This window comes from Nomascus leucogenys, chromosome X (assembly GCF_006542625.1).
Source record: "Nomascus leucogenys isolate Asia chromosome X, Asia_NLE_v1, whole genome shotgun sequence".
NCBI lineage: Eukaryota > Metazoa > Chordata > Mammalia > Primates > Hylobatidae > Nomascus > Nomascus leucogenys.
Window position 1 is genome coordinate 62,068,788 of NC_044406.1, and position 11,051 is coordinate 62,079,838.

Sequence of the window (11,051 nt, forward strand, 5' to 3'; positions counted from 1 at the left end):
CACCCTATGTCAGAAGGGAGGGAGCCACAAGACCATGCACCAACTGTAAGTTTGCTTGATGTCAAGTCCCTTCTATGTTCCAGGGACCATGACATTGCTTTCATAACCATTGTCTCTTAATACTAAACGTAAGCCCAGTGAGATTCAGATTGTCATCACCTCCATTTCACAGTAGCTAAAGTTCCTAGAAGGTTAGTAGCTTGCCCAAAGCCACACAACTTTGGATAGAACTAGCATTCAAACCAGAATTCTCTCCAATGCACCACTCCATGTCCCCATTCCTCATTTTCTGGAGACCCGTTTTTCAGCTTCATTTTCCTAAATGAGGCACCATGGCACTCCACCAAAATTAGTTCATAAGTGTGGGCAAAAATGGCATGGATTCTACTCACAGTGGTCCTATATTAGGCCTCAGGGAAAATAATTGATTAATTTAAAAAACCTTTCTATATCAATAGAATGGAATTGAGAGCACAGAGGGTCAATTGATTTTCACCTAGGGTGTCAAGACAATTCAATGTGGGAAAGAATAGTCTTCAACAAACAATGCTGAGACAACTGGACATCCACATGCAGAAAAATAAAGTTGGACCTTACCTCATATCATATACAAAAATTAACTCAAATGGATCAAAGACCTAAAGTGAAAGTTAAAACTACTAAACTCATGGAAGAAAACATAGGTGTAAAGCTTCATAATCTTGGATTAGGCAATGGCTTCTTAGATATGACATCAAAAGCACAAACAAAATAAAAAATAGATAAGTTGGACTCCATTATAATTAAACACTTTTGTGCTTCAAAGGACACCATTAAGAAGGTGAAAAGATAACCCGCAGAATGGGAGAAAATATCTACAAATTATGTATCTCATAAGAGTCTAGGAGCCAGAATAGATAAATAATTCTTACAACTCAACAACTGAAAGGCAATTAAATTTTAAAAATAAGCAAAAGATTTAAATAGACATTTCTCCAAAGAAGCTATACAAATGAAAAAGCAAGGATTGGGGGCAATGGCTAACGCCTGTAATCCCAGCACTTTGGGAGGCCCAGGAGGAAGGATTGCTCGAGCCCAGGAATTCGAGACCAGCCTGGGCAACATAGTGAGACCCCATCTCTACAAAAAATTTAAAAATTAGCCAGGTGTGGTGGTGGTGCATGCTCGTGTTCCCAGCTACCAGGAGACTGAGGTGGGAGGATTGCTTGAGCCCAGGAGTTCAAGGCTGCAGTGAGCTACAATAGTCACATCACTGCACTCCAGCATGGGTGACAGGGTGAGACCCTGTCTCTAATAAAAAAGAAAAAGTGCTCAAAATCATTAATCATTGGGGAAATGCAAATCAAAACCACCATGATACCATTTTACACCCACTAGGATGACTATAATAAAACAAGATAGACAATAACAACTATTAGTTAGGATATGGAGAAACTGGAATTCTTGGGCATTGCTGATGGTAAAATGGTGGAGCCACTTTGGAAAACTGTTTGACAGTTCTCAAAGAGTTAAGTGTAGAGTTACCATACGACCAAGCAATTCTACTGTTAGTTACATAACCCCCAAATTTAAAACATGGTCACACAAAAACGTGTACATAGATGATCGCAGCAGAATTACTCCTAATAGCAAAACAGTGCAAACAATCCAAAGGTTTAGCAACTGATGAATGGATAAATGTATTGGGGTCTATCCATACAATGGAATATTATTTGGCAATAAAAAAATGCAGTAATGATACATGCTACAAAACAGATGAACCTTGAAAACATTATGGTAAGTGAAAGAAGCCAGGTCATATATTGTATGATTCCATTTCTATGAAATTTCTATGAAATGTCCAGAATGAGCAAATATAGAGATAGAGAGAAAGAAAGAGAGAAGAGAAAGAGAAAATAAATTAGTGGTTACCAGGGATTGTGAAGGAAGAAAGGAAAGGAGAATGACATCTAATGGGTAGGGGTTTCTTTCGGGGGTGATGAAAATGTTCTGGAATTAGATAATGGTGGTGGTTGCACAACCTTGCCAATATGCTAAAACCACTAAATTTGGACACTTTAAAATGGCGAATTTTAAGGTATGTGAATTCTATCTCAGTGAAAGAGCAATGTATAAGAAAACTTAGCCTTTTAGCTTAAGGGAAAAAAGTGTGAGCTATTTTAAAGTAAAAAAATCACAATAAAAAATTTTAAATGCTTTCTATTTTAAAATGATTGTAGATTTACAGGTAGTTGCAAAATTAGAGTCCCTTGAACCCTTTATCCAACTTTCCACAATGGTGACATCATATGTAACTGTAGTACAATATCAAAACAGGAAATTGACACTGGTACAATACTGTTAAAACTTATTCAGTTTTCACTGTTTTTACACTCACATATGTGTGTTTGTGTGTGTGTGCATATGTGTCTATGCAATTTGATCCCATAAATAGATTCATATAACTCCAATGACCATCATGATATAGAACTGTTTTATTACCACAAAGGAACTTCCTCATATTACCCCCGTATAACCACACGCCCCCACCTTTGTCCCTGTCCCTGGCAATCGCTCATGTACTTTCCATCTCTACAGCTTTGTCATTTCAAGGATTATACAAATGGAATCACAGTATGTAATATTTTGAGATTGTCTTTTTTCACTAAGCATAATGCCCTTAAAGATCAAAGTTATAATGTATCCACAGTTCATTCCTTGGTGTTGGCTTGGCAGTACTCTATGGTCTGCACATACCAGAGTTTGTTTAACCACTCACCCATTGAAAGACATCTGGATTGTTTCCAGTTGTTTGGCTATTACAAGTAAAGCTGCTGAAAACATCTAAAACTTACACCCTTCCCAATATATAAGAAAAGAAATGTCAAATCAATAAAATATCAAGAAGAGCTGTAATTTAAAATTGAAATACAATATTTTGAATTTTGACTCCATGAACACATAATGAGCCAGGCACAATTTTGGCAAAAATATTGTCTCTCTTACGAACATACAAAAGTAGGTGGAGTGAGATATCAAAGAAAGACATTTCATTGTGAGCAAAATGTATTTCCGGTGTAACAACTACACTAAGAGAACTGGTTGCTGTAACCAGTCCCAGAATTGGGACAGAGGGTATCTGCAGGTTCCAGCACAAAAGCATTGAAGTTTCTGGCAAAGTTAACTGAAATCTTGAAAAGGAAAGCTACTAATTGCAAACAAGTGTCTAATATCAATGGAACAAGAATTTTTTATAATCTAATGCTATCACAACTCCACACTACTAAGAAATACAAATCAAGGCCTGACTATAAAGCACAGATGGTTGAATTGTTAGATTCTCAAAAGAACTCAGCCATAAAACGTGAGTGAAATAGGAGAGCAAGGCATCATCGTAACAGTTGCTATAGAAATTACCTTGTTCCAAATATTTACCATGTGTCATTACACACCTCATTGACAACCAAAACTTTCCAGAGAGATGACCCTATTATAAAATACACCTGGAGGGTCCTGAGAGTAATAAAGAATCTCTGTGTTTACTAGAGGAATATTTAGCAGAAAAATATGACATCTTTATTCCAAACTTCGAGGACTTGTATTTCTTTTTTTTTTTTTACTTGAGATTTAATATACAGACCATATGATATGGTTTGGCTGTGTTCCCACCCAAATCTTTTCTTGAATTGTAGTTACCATAACCCTCAGGTGTTGTGGGAGAGACCCAGTGGGAGGTAATTTAATCATGGAGGCAATTACCCTCATGCTGTTCTCGTGATAGTGAGTGAGTTCTCACGCGATCTGATAGTTTTATAAGGGGCTTTTCCCCCTTTTTGTTAGGCACTTCTTTCTCCTGCCACCATGTAAAGAAGGATGTATTTGCTTCCCTCCGCCATAATTGTAAGTTTCCTGAGGCCTCCCAGCCATGCTGAACTGTGAGTCAATTAAACCTCTTTCCTTTATAAATTACCCAGTCTCAGGTATGTCTTTATTAGCAGCATGAGAACAGACTAATACAGCAAATTTGCACCACAGACAGTGGGGTGCTGCTGTAAAGATACCCAAAAATGTGGAAGTGATTTTGGAACTGGGTAACAGGCAGAGGTTGGAACAGTTTGGAGGTCTTGGAAGAAGACAGGAAAAGGTGGGAAAGTTTGGAACCTCCTAGAGACCTAGAGAGCTCAGAAGACAGGAAGACGTGGGGAAGTTCGGAACTTCCTAGGCACTTATTGAATGGCTTTGACCAAAATGCTGATAGTGATATGGACAATGAAATCCGGGTTGAGGTGGTCTCGGATGGAGATGAGGAACTTGTTGGGAACTGTAGTAAAGGTGATTCTTGCTATAGTTTAGCAAACAGACTGGTGGCATTTTGCCTCTGCCCCAGAGATCTGAGGAACTTTGAACTTGAGAGAGATGATTTGGGGTATCTGGCAGAAGAAATTTCTTTTATTTTTATTTATTATTTACTTCTTATTATTATTATACTTTAAGTTTTAGGGTACATGTGCACAACGTGGAGGTTTGTTACATATGTATACATGTGCCATGTTGGTGTGCTGCACCCATTAACTCGTCATTTAGCATTAGGAATATCTCTAATGCTATCCCTCCCCCCTTCCCCCACCCCACAACAGTCCCCAGTGTGTGATGTTCCCTTTCCTGTGCCCATGTGTTCTCATTGTTGAATTCACATCTATGAGTGAGAACATGCGGTGTTTGGTTTTTTGTCCTTGCGATACTTTGCTGAGAATGGTGGTTTCCAGCTTCATCCATGTCCCTACAAAGGATGCTAACTCATCATTTTTTATGGCTGCATAGTATTCCATGGTGTATATGTGCCACATTTTCTTAATCCAGTCTATCATTGCTGGACATTTGGGTTAGTTCCAAGTCTTTGCTGTTGGGAATAGTGCTGCAATAAACATAAGTGTGCACGTGTCTTTATAGCAGCATGATTTATAATCCTTTGGGTATATACCCAGTAATGGAATGGCTGGGTCAAATGGTATTTCTAGTTCTAGGTCCCTGAGGAATCGCCACACTGACTTCCACAATGGTTGAACTAATTTACAGTCCCACCAACAGTGTAAAAGTGTTCCTGTTTTTTCACATCCTCTCCAGCACCTGTTGTTTCCTGACTTTTTAATGATGGCCATTCTAACTGGTGTGAGATGGTATCTTGTGGTTTTGATTTGTATTTCTCTTATGGCCAGTGATGATGAGCATTTTTTCATGTGTCTGTTGGCTGCATAAATGTCTTTTAAGAAGTGTCTGTTCATATCCTTTGCCCACTTTTTGATGGAGTTGTTTGTTTTTTTCTTGTAAATTTATTTGAGGTCATTGTAGATTCTGGATATTAGCCCTCTGTCAGATGAGTAGGTTGCAAAAATTTTCTCCCATTCTGTAGGCTGCCTGTTCACTCTGATGGTGGCTTCTTTTGCTGTGCAGAAGCCCTTTAGTTTAATTAGATCCCATTTGTCAATTTTGGCTTTTGTTGCCATTGCTTTTGGTGTTGTAGACATGAAGTCCTTGCCCATGCCTATGTCCTGAATGGTATTGCCTAGGTTTTCTTCTAGGGTTTTTATGGTTTTAGGTCTAACATTTAAGTCTTTAATCCATCTTGAATTAATTTTTGTATAAGGTGTAAGGAAGGGATCCAGTTTCAGGTTTCAACATATGGCTAGCCAGTTTTCCCAGCACCATTTATTGAATAGGGACTCCTTTCCCCATTTCTTGTTTTTGTCAGGTTTGTCAAAGATCAGATGGTTGTAGATGTGTGGCATTATTTCTGAGGGCTCTGTTCTGTTTCATTGGTCTATGTCTCTGTTTTGGTACCAGTACCATGCTGTTTTGGTTACTGTAGCCTTGTAATATAGTTTGAAGTCACGTAGTGTGATGCCTCTGGCTTTGTTCTTTTGGCTTAGGATTGACTTGGCAATGTCGGCTCTTTTTTGGTTCCATATGAACTTTAAAGTAGTTTTTTCCAATTCTGTGAAGAAAGTCATTGGTAGCTTGATGGGGATGGCATTGAATCTGTAAATTACCTTGGGCCGTATGGCCGTTTTCACGATATTGATTTTTCCAACCCATGAGTATGGAATGTTCTTCCATTTGTTTGTATCCTCTTTTATTTCATTGAGCAGTGGTTTGTAGTTCTCCTTGAAGAGGTCCTTCACATCCCTTGTAAGTTGGATTCCTAGGTATTTTATTCTCTTTGAAGCAATTGTGAATGCGAGTTCACTCATGATTTGGCTCTCTGTTTGTCTGTTATTGGTGTATAAGAATGCTTGTGATTTTTGCACATTGATTTTGTATCCTGAGACTTTGCTGAAGTTGCTTATCAGCTTAAGGAGATTTTGGGCTGAGACAATGGGGTTTTCTAGATATACAATCATGTCATCTGCAAACAGGGACAATTTGACTTCCTCTTTTCCTAATTGAATGCCCTTTATTTCCTTTTCCTGCCTGATTGCCCTGGCCAGAACTTCCAACACTATGTTGAATAGGAGTGGTGAGAGAGGGCATCCCTGTCTTGTGCCAGTTTTCAAAGGGAATGATTCCAGTATTTGTCCATTCAATATGATATTGGCTGTGGGTTTGTCATAGATAGCTCTTATTATTTTGAGATACATCCCATCAATACCTAATTTATTGAGAGTCTTTAGCATGAAGGGTTGTTGAATTTTGTCAAAGGCCTTTTCTGCAACTATTGAGATAATCATGTGGTTTTTGTCTTTGGTTCTGTTTATATGCTGGATTACATTTATTGATTTTCATATGTTGAACCAGCCTTGCATCCCAGGGATGATGCCCACTTGATCATGGTGGATAAGCTTTTCAATGTGTTGCTGGATTTGGTTTGCCAGTGTTTTATTGAGGATTTTTGCATCAATGTTCATCAAGGATATTGGTTTAAAATTCTCTTTTTTTTGTTGTGTCTCTGCCAGGCTTTGGTATCAGGATGATGCTGGCCTCATAAAATGAGTTAGGGAGGATTCCCTCTTTTTCTATTGATTGGAATAGTGTCAGAAGGAATGGTACCAGCTCCTCCTTGTACCTCTGGTAGAATTCGGCTGTGAATCCATGTGGTCCTGAACTTTTTTTTGTTGGTAAGCTATTAATTATTGCCACAATTTCAGAGTCTGTTATTGGTCTATTCAGGGATTCAACTTCTTCCTGGTTTAGTCTTGGGAGGGTGTGTGTGTTGAGGAATTTATCCATTTCTTCTAGATTTTCTAGTTTATTTGTGTAGAGGTGTTTATAGTATTCTCTGATGGTAGTTTGTATTTCTGTGGGATCGGTGGTGATATCCCATTTGTCATTTTATTTGCATCTATTTGATTCTTCTCTCTTTTCTTCTTTATTCATCTTGCTAGCAGTCTATCAATTTTGTTGATCTTCAAAAAACCAGCTCCTGGATTCATTGATTTTTTGAATGGTTTTTTGTGTTTCTATTTCCTTCAGTTCTGTTCTGATCTTAGTTATTTCTTGCCTTCTGCTAGCTTTTGAATGTGTTTGCTCTTGCTTCTCTAGTTCTTTTAATTGTGATGTTAGGGTGTCAATTTTAGATCTTTCCTTCTTTCTCTTGTGGGCATTTAGTGCTATAAATTTCCCTCTACACACTGCTTTGAATGTGTCCCAGAGATTCTGGTATGTTGTGTCTTTGTTCTCATTGGTTTCAAAGAACATCTTTATTTCTGCCTTCATTTCGTTATGTACCCAGTAGTCATTCAGGAGCAGATTGTTCAGTGCCATGTAGTTGAGTGGTTTTGAGTGAGTTTCTTAATCCTGAGTTCTAGTTTGATTGCACTGTGGTCTGAGAGACAGTTTGTTATAATTTCTGTTCTTTTCCATTTGCTGAGGAGTGCTTTACTTCCAACTATGTGGTCAATTTTGGAATAGGTGTGGTGTGGTGCTGAAAAGAATATATATTCTGTTGATTTGGGGTGGAGATTTCTGTAGATGTCGATTAGGTCTGCTTGGTGCAGAGCTGAGTTCAATTCCTGGATATCCTTGTTAACTTTCTGTCTCATTGACCTGTCTAATGTTGACAGTGGGGTGTTAAAGTCTCCCATTATTATTGTGTGGGAGTCTAAGTCTCTTTCTAGGTCACTAACGACTTGCTTTATGAATCTGGGTGCTCCTGTATTGGGTGCATATATATTTAGGATAGTTAGTTCTTCTTGTTGAATTGATCCCTTTACCATTATGTAATGGCCTTCTCTTTGTCTCTTTTGATCTTTGTTGGTTTAAAGTCTGTTTTATCCGAGACTAGGATTGCAACCCCTGCCTTTTTTTGTTTCCATTTGCTTGTTAGATCTTCCTCCATCCCTTTATTTAGAGCCTATGTGTGTCACTGCATGTGAGATGGGTTTCCTGAATACAGCACACTGATGGGTCTTGACTCTTTATCCAATTTGCCAGTCTGTGCCTTTTAATTGGAGCATTTAGCCCATTTACATTTAAAGTTAATATTGTTATGTGTGAATTTGATCCTGTCATTATAATGTTAGCTGATTATTTTGCTCGTTAGTTGATGTAGTTTCTTCCTAGCCTTGATGGTCTTTACAATTTGGTATGTTTTTGCAGTGGCTGGTACCAGTTGTTCCTTTCCATGTTTAGTGCTTCCTTCAGGAGCTCTTTTAGGACAGGCCTGGTGGTGACAAATTCTCTCAGCATTTGCTTGTCTGTAAAGTATTTTATTTCTCCTTCACTTATGAAGCTTAGTTTGGCTGGATATGAAATTCTGGGTTGAAAATTCTTTTCTTTAAAAACGTTGAATATGGGCCCCCACTCTCTTCTGGCTTGTAGAGTTTCTGCTGAGAGATCTGCTGTTAGTCTGATGGGCTTCCCTTTGTGGTTAACCCGACCTTTCTCTCTGGCTGCCCTTAACATTTTTTCCTTCATTTCAACTTTGGTGAATCTGACAATTATGTGTCTTGGAGTTGCTCTTCTCGAGGAGTATCTTTGTGGCCTTCTCTGTATTTCCTGAATTTCAATGTTGGCCTGCCTTGCTAGATTGGGGAAGTTCTCCTGGATAATATCCTGCAGAGTTTTTTCCAACTTGATTCCATTCTCCCTGTCACTTTCAGGTACACCAATCAGACGTAGATTTGGTCTTTTCACACAGTCCCATATTTCTTGGAGGCTTTGTTCGTTTCTTTTTATTCTTTCTTCTCTATACTTCTCTTCACACTTCAATTCATTCATTTCATCTTCCATCGCTGATATGCTTTCTTCCAGTTGATCGTATCAGTTACTGAGGCTTGTGCATTCGTCACGTAGTTCTCGTGCCGTGGTCTTCTGCTCCATCAGGTCCTTTAAAGACTTCTCTGCATTGGTTATTCTAGTTCTCCATTTGTCTAATTTTTTTTTAAGTTTTTAACTTCTTTGCCATTGGTTCAAACTTCCTCCTTTAGCTTGGAGTAGTTTGATCTTCTGAAGCCTTCCTCTGTCAACTCATCAAAGTCATTCTCTGTCCAGCTTTGTTCCATTGCTGGTGAGGAGCTGTGTTCCTTTGGAGGAGGAGAGGCGCTCTGATTTTTAGAGTTTCCAGTTTTTCTGCTCTGTTTTTTCCCCATCTTTGTGGTTTTATCTACCTTTGGTCTTTGATGATGGTGACCTACAGATTGGTTTTTGGTGTGGATGTCCTTTCTGTCTGTTAGTTTTCCTTCTAATACTCAGGACCCTCAGCTGCAGGTCTGTTGGAGTTTACTGGAGGTCCACTCCAGACCCTGTTTGCCTGGGTATCAGCAGCGGTGGCTGCAGAACAGCGGATATTGGTGAACCGCAAATGCTGCTGCCTGATCATTCCTCTGGAAGTTTTGTCTCAGAGGAGTACCCAGCCGTGTGAGGTGTCAGTCCACCCCTACTCGGGGGTGCCTCCCAGTTAGGCTACTCAGGAGTCAGGGACCCACTTGAGGAGGCCGTCTGCCCATTCTCAGATCTCAAGCTGCGTGCTGAGAGAACCACTACTCTCCTCAAAGCTGTCAGACAGGGACATTTAAGTCTGCAGAGGTTATTGCAGTCTTTTGTTTGTCTGTGCCCTGCCCCCAGAGGTGGAGCCTACAGAGGAAGGCAGGCCTCCTTGAGCTGTGGTGGGCTCCACCCAGTTTGAGTTTCCTAGCCGCTTTGTTTACCTACTCAAGCCTGAGCAATGGCGGGCGCCCCTCCCCCAGCCTCACTGCCGCCTTGCAGTTTGATCTCAGACTGCTGTGCTAGCAATGATCAAGGTTCCATGGGCGTAGGACCCTCCAAGCCAGATGTGGGATATAGTCTCCTGGTGTGCCATTTGTTAAGCCCGTTGGAAGAGCACAGTATTAGGGTGGGAATGACCCGATTTTCCAGGTGCCATCTGTCACCCCTTTCTCTGACTAGGAAAGGGAATTCCCTGACCCCTTGTGCTTCCCAGGTGAGGCAATGCCTCGCCCTGCTTCGGCTCATGCACGGTGTGCTGCACCCACTGTCCTGCACCCACTGTCTGGCACTCCCCAGTGATGTGAACCCAGTACCTCAGTTGGAAATGCAGAAATCACCTCTCTTCTAGGTTGCTCATGCTGGGAGCTGTAGACTGGAGCAGTTCCTATTTGGCCATCTTGGCTCCACCTGGCAGAAGAAATTTCTAAGTGGCAAAGTGTTCAAGAGGAAACAGAGCATAAAGGTTTGAAAAATTTGCAGCCTGACCATGAGACTGAAAAGAAAAACCCATTTTCTGAGGAGAAATTCAAGCCGGCTGCAGAAATTTGCATAAGTAACAGAGAGCCAAAATATTAATCACCAAGACAATGGGGAAAATGTCTCCAGGGCATGTCAGAAACCTTAGTGGCAGCCTCTCCCATCACAGGCCTGGAGGCCTAGGAGGAAAAAGTGGTTTAGTGGGCTGGGCTCAGGGCCTCCCTGCTGTGTGCAGTCTAAGAACTTGGTGCCTGGTGTCCCAGCTGCTCCAGTTATGGCTAAAAGGGGCAAGGTACAGCTGAGGCTGTGCTTCAGAGGGTGCAAGCTCCAAGCTTTGGAAGCTTCCATGTGGTGTTGGGCCTGTGGGTACACAGAAGTCAAGAATCAAGGTTTGG